General features: G+C 45.1%; 1 long non-coding RNA gene across 1 annotated transcript; it reads left to right on the forward strand.

The window, feature by feature from the left end:
• The first annotated feature begins 1,663 nt into the window (after positions 1–1,663).
• Positions 1,664–4,716, forward strand: LOC120511561. The gene is made up of 2 exons (XR_005629758.1): positions 1,664–2,147; positions 4,161–4,716. It is a non-coding gene; the product is annotated as an uncharacterized LOC120511561 (long non-coding RNA).
• Positions 4,717–6,151: the final 1,435 nt, after the last annotated feature.

Consider the following 6,151-nt stretch of genomic DNA (forward strand, 5'->3'; position numbering starts at 1 on the left):
CAGGGAAAGGTCGCCAGGTCACCCGGGTGCCGGCGAGAAGCGGTGACACAGAGCTATACATTCATTTTTCAGCCCCTCTGTTCCCTCAGAGAACCTGCCTGAAGGAAGTGTTGTTGGATGTCGTGGTGGAGGTGAACATGCACAGCTATTCTGTATTTCCTGGGCAGCCACAAGGGAGAGCCAGGAGCAGGACACCGTTCCCCTGCCAGCCCTGTGGAGACGTGAGCGAGGTCCAACTCAGCTCAGTCCCAGCTTGCTCACTGCAGTCATTTTAGATCGCTAGTGAGTCACAGTCAGCAGTCAGGGGTGGAAAGGGCTGGAGCTTTTTTCCCTATTCTATGAAAATCAATAAACACAATTTTGCCAAGGCATTCTGGCATCACTGTTGTCTATTTTTATACTGAGCCCTACATTTGGCTTTTCCAACCTACTTGCTTTGCTCCAGTGCGTTCCCTTCCTTGTTCTTAAAACAATGCCCCTTCTCTGCGTGAAGGTTGCTTTTAGTTTTTATTGTTTAGGGCTGTATCCAGCTTCTGGGGGTGCCCGGATGGGCTTTTTTAACACCTGAAGGGTGCTGCCCACTGCCTCGCACCTTGTCTCGGCGCTTACATCTGCAGGGAGTGGGTGGTGCAGGGCTGTGGCTCTCCTCGCCTCACCTCCTACGCCCGCTTGGTGCTGGCTGGGCTCACATCTAACTGTGGATTTTTTCCTTGCAAACACTGAGGAAGTGAAGGATAAGGGCAAAAATAGTTGGGATTTGATAGCATGTGCAACATCTGACAAACTTGAGTTCCTAAAGGAAGCAGTAATTGATTTATATCTTTGTCTTTATGTAACTTGGGTGTTGTCTCTATGTAACTTTCCAGTCACTTCCTCTAGCAAATTAAATAAGGTAGAAGTACTGGGATTTGTTTCTTGGGTCCCTGATAAACCCTTAGGAATATGTTACCTCTCAGCTGTGTGTCTACACAACAAGGGACCAAGTTATTAGAGGAATCCCTCTCACATTTTCAACTTGCCATATTTTTTTGGTTATGTTAACCTTCTTGACAGTATTTTTTCTGGGAAGGGAGACACTCTGCATTCAGTTCTCGCTTGTATTTTCATTTTTAGAGCCCTTAGCACTTCACCGCTAATTAACTTTCAATAACTGTCGTAGGGTTACAGTTAGTCAGCATGAATCAGACAGAAAATGTAGCTTTAGGGGACCACACTCTGTCAAAAACTATTAGAAACCTTTGCTTGATTTCCGAGGAGAATATACTCGCTCAAGCAGGATACGGCAGCTATTAGGCAGCGTTCTACTGCAGCAAGAAATCCTCAATAAAAGAGACTCAGTGGTTTTGGTAACAGCCCTCCTTGCAGGGTGGCTCTGAGTAATTATGCAGCATTTTCCTTTCTTCCCGTTTGTTTGTCTGATTCCCTAAATGGTGGTGGTGGTTTGTAGGCCAAAGCTGGGGTTCTGAGCTTAAAGGCTGTATTTTCACCTGTTTGCTCACAAATATAATTCAAAACAGGGGGAGAAAGGGGACGTCACTTAGAGGGGCAGGCCACCTCTGCCCTTCTCAGGTGTTTTCAGCTGTGGAAATTGAGTGAGAACTGCTTTTGGCTGGGAGCACTCAAGGGAAGACTTGGCTGTGGCAGGGAGCAATGCTGTTGGGCCCAGCGATGAGTGACATTCCTGGGATGCAGGATGCAGAGCTCTCAAGCTCCATGCATGACAAACTAGCATTTTAATAATGGGGAAGGAGGAAGGGGAGCAGTGCAGAGCCATGTCCGCAGCATGTGTTTTCCTCCCAGGCTTTTGGAGTCCTGTCACCCCATACACTCTGACCCCTAAAACACTCAACATCATCCATCTAGGTGTATAAAAACTGCCTGCAGTGTTAGATGGGATACCAAATCCTCTCGATGCTGTTAATCCATGTTTTTCCACAAGGGCCCCAGGTGCTCCCTGCTGGTGATTTTTTTGGCCTGTGCAGCAGGAACAGGCAGCAGCTGTGTAAGGTGGGGAGGGAGCTCCCCTGTGCTCCCCAAACCCTGCCTGCCTTGGGTTCTCATGCTGTTGGAGGCAGCTCCTCTTCCCTGCAGCACCTGCAAGGCTGGGCTGAGGAGAAGGCACTCCAGTCTCATTCCCACCCCACGAGGTAATGCTCATTGCCCACTTACAGCCTGCTCTTTACTTTCTAGCAGAGCTAATAGAGGCTTTCAATTTCCAGGTGTGCTGTTAAAATCTCAACACGCTGCTCTGGATGACTAAGGATGCTTCCTCTGGTTTATTTAATTTTTCTTTTTTCCCCTTTGCCCTCCCTTCCCTCTCCTTACGTCAGCAGTGGGTATAATTTGTTTGCAGAGTTCCAGGGTGTTTCATCTTTCTTTGGCTAGCCCCAAGTGCATGGGGGTTTGTTGAAGCAACAGCATTCTTGATTTCTTAGAGCTGGTATGTGGGTGTTGGATTGTGTCATTCGTAGGAGGTGAACGTCAAAGGAAGCGGGATCAACTCCTGGAGGTTGGTAAGCCAGGTACTTAATATTTGGTTTCCTGGAAAAGCAAGGAAAAATAGCAAAACAGGCAGCCTTTGAGTGTTTAGTTTTCCCATGTATTCAGATGAACACAATACCTATGCATGCTCAAGAACAGTTTGGGTTGGTTTTGGTTTGGTTGGGTTGGTTTTTTGCCCTTGGTTTATTCAGGATGGAGAATGACTGTATTTTCCTTCAGACAGTTTCACATGTTTTGGTGGATTCTGTTGAATGTTTATTCCAGTAATACAAATAATTTGTGTTCTGTTAGTGCCCTCACAAATAATGCAATTCATTATCAGGTACATTATGTTGTCTTTTTATTTGATGTAAAATGGTGTCTTTGAGTTAAATTTAGACAGAAGAGCTATTTGAGACTATTTTGTTCATCTGCAACTGGTTGTTTTTTTTTTCAGAAGTGCATTAGTCTGAAGTATTTCATGGGCAAAATACTGAGTTATTTTGGGGACAGACAAATTGTCTACAAAAGTATAGCTGCTTATTTTTACAGTAGTTTTATGGAAATCGCTGCTTTATTTGACAAGTATAGATACCAAGCTAGATAGAAAATTCCAGCAGAATACTTTCTCCTAAAATGCTCTAGGGAGCAGGTATCTCTTGCAGTCCTTGTTCAGGCTAAGCTTAAAAATTAAATAGGACACAGGTGCCCATTAAAAAAATTATTTATCCATCTTATGGTTTAGGCAAAAGGACTGTAGCAGCTTTCTTGGCATTTCCCCTTATGCTTGTTTTCCCATGTCTGTCAAAGGGATCTATAGGTCAGGGGAAAGAAAGCTGATGGTGAAGTGTTCATGGAAGGACTTTTCTGTAATCACTGGAAAAACAGTCCTTCCCTCTGGCTTCAGCAAAGCATTGTGGTGTAAATTTATGGATCTCATTGATATTTCTCCCAATTTACACAACAGTAAGCAGTATGTAAGCACAACAGTAAGCTAAGAAGCAGTGGGCCTTAAATATTTATCTGGTTTATTTTTAGAATGGCAGTTGCAGCTATTTATAGAGCAAGGAAGCAGTGATACAAATCTGACTGGATTCCTTCTTTGCTTTGAATCTGCAAGAGAGAAGCAGCTGGGGCTTTTTGACCACGAGCTCTTATTTATTATGTTAAATTTTCACTGATTAATAGCTTATAGGCTTCATTTTCCAAGAACCTCTGAACCTCTGCTTACAAGCACAAGGGATCTTGTTCCCTCTGTAAAGGAGCATTGATGGAGCCTAAGAGCAGCTGTGAGAGTGCCCTGTGCTGCTGTGCAGCACTAATACCTTACATGGATTTATCAGTGGGGAACGGTCCCAAGAGAAAACACATTTATGGTGGGTCACTGCTTACCCATAAAAGCCCAGAATGGAACATGTTCTCCTGTGGGAGGCTGTGCTGGATGTGGGATGGGTGGATGGGGGTGTAGCTGTGAGTGAGCCTGGGTCTGTGCCAGTGTGCTGGGGAGGGACGCTCCCTCTGGGGAAAGCAAGACTAGGCTGGTGGATGGAGATGCCAGAAGAGAGCATGCCAGTAGTATGTGCTGACTCAGAAATCAGCACTCTGGGCTCTTAGGCCACTGGTTGATGCATGGCTTAGCTTAGTAATTACCTAAATCTGTTGTTTCCTGTTGATTCCAGATGGTTTGGGATCTACCACTGGTGTTGACATCCTGACTGAATCTCAGACTCCTGGGCTTCACTGCAGCTGGACAACCCTCACCCCATACAGAGAGGCAGGTCAGCACCTGGCAGGACCAGTTTTATTGCTGCATCCCTCCTGTGGAGAAAGAGGGCTTGCCCACTCTCATGAACTTCAAAACATCATTCTGTATTTCATTTAAGAACAAGCCTTGAGAGCCTGGGAAGGAAAGAGAACTAACAGAAGTAGTCAACCCCCTGTGTTTGCTATGAGAAACCACAGAAGGTGGTATGGTTTTGTAAGGAGGCAATGGGAGCAATGTTTTATTTATGGATAAGTGCATGTCTGTCTGTCTTGTGCCTTCAGATTTATCTTTATACTGACTGTTGTTTCTTGTTTCCACAATTTATACAGTAGCCTTCAGTAATTGTCCTGGGATTTGACAAATCACTCTTGGAAGAATGAATTGCTAGTACTGTTAAACAAACGTGAAAAGAATTATTCTCTTTCCAACATTTCTTGAAATTAAATTTTAGCCCTGGTGTGCTCAACTACCTTCAGGATTAATCTCTGTCAAAGGAGCCTGTCAAGCCCTTTTAGATCAAAGGAGGCTGTTTTCTATTAAGAAGGTTCTGATGATGTTTTCCAGCTCTCGGGTACAACACAAAGGCAACCTGTGGCTCTCCACTGCTGTTTGACCCATTAAGTGTTTGAGTGTCTTGCTGCTTCCTATTTTCTTTGTGTGGGCTCTGCCAGGTCCAGCTCAGGCAGGTGGTCATTGGCACAGCCATAACCAGGCACCTCCAGCCTACCTGAAATATCTCCTTGCTCATCTGGTCAGGTTGTTGATGGTTCTGTTCACAGCTCGCTGTTCCTTGCGGACGCACCGCTGAACTCCTGCACCCGCGTGGAATCCAGCTTGGCATGCTTCCCCTCCCTTCCCAGGATGCCTGGCCTTTTTAAATTCCTACTTTTCCTGCTTTCAGATACAGCCCTCTGTCATTGCACATTTTCTGTGCACTTCTGAACAGGCTGCTTACTGACTTTTTTCTCCCTCACCAGCTCAGAATTTTTTGACTGCTGCATTTGTTCTATTTGAATATAAACATGGGAGAGACAAAGAAATAAGTGCTATGGAATGATTAGGTAGAGATATGCCAGTGGCTTTGCCTGATTAATGGATTTACATTGTACATTACTCACAGGCAGCTTTCCAATGTCTTTCTTTAAAACAAGGTAATTTGTTTCAAGGGCTATCTTTCTGTAAAATGCTGATAAGCGAGCCATACTTGGTGCATGTATGGATGTCTAGGCAGGCAGAGCCAGGATAGGATGTACAGTCATTTTGCCCCTGCTAGTCACAGCCATTCCTGCAGGTACTTGAGGAATGCAGGATGTGCCCCAAATAGATTTTAACAAATATTCCCTGATGGAGTCATTTCAGCCTCTCTTGACATCCGTACTAGCTCTTGCTGACAACAACAGGATCTTTGTGACAGCGACTGCAGCAGAGTACAAATGCTTTTCTTCTCCTTTCGTGCCAGACAGCAAGTGAAGGTAAAGACTTGCTGTGCTGACTCAGAGGAAAGGTTAAACAAGCCTGGGCTCCTGCCTCTGACAGTGGCCAGAGAATCTTCAAGAAAGTCACAGAAGAAAACAAGCACTTTTCCCTGATTCATCGTCTTCACAAAATGAGTATTTCCAGCTCTGGCATCTATTCTGACAGGATGAGAAAGGATTACTTAAAGAAATAGTGTGGCAAGGTGAGGAGAGAGGCTTTCTCTTCAAAGTACGGGGAGGGTTTAGTTTTCTGATCTGGTGCCAAATGCAACAAAGGTACTTGCCAAATGCCCTTGCAGTAGGACTTGTCCAGGGGCTTTACAGCTTTGCACCTCTCTCTCTTTCTGTGTCCTGCTGCTCTGATTCTGTTGGAGTCAGTGGGATCCTCTGGTGCTGAGCCTGAGTGAAAATCTGGCTTCTCCTGGCTGCA

The sequence above is a fragment of the Passer montanus genome, unplaced genomic scaffold (assembly GCF_014805655.1).
Source record: "Passer montanus isolate IOZ18808 unplaced genomic scaffold, ASM1480565v1 scaffold66, whole genome shotgun sequence".
In the NCBI taxonomy this organism is placed as follows: Eukaryota; Metazoa; Chordata; class Aves; order Passeriformes; family Passeridae; genus Passer; species Passer montanus.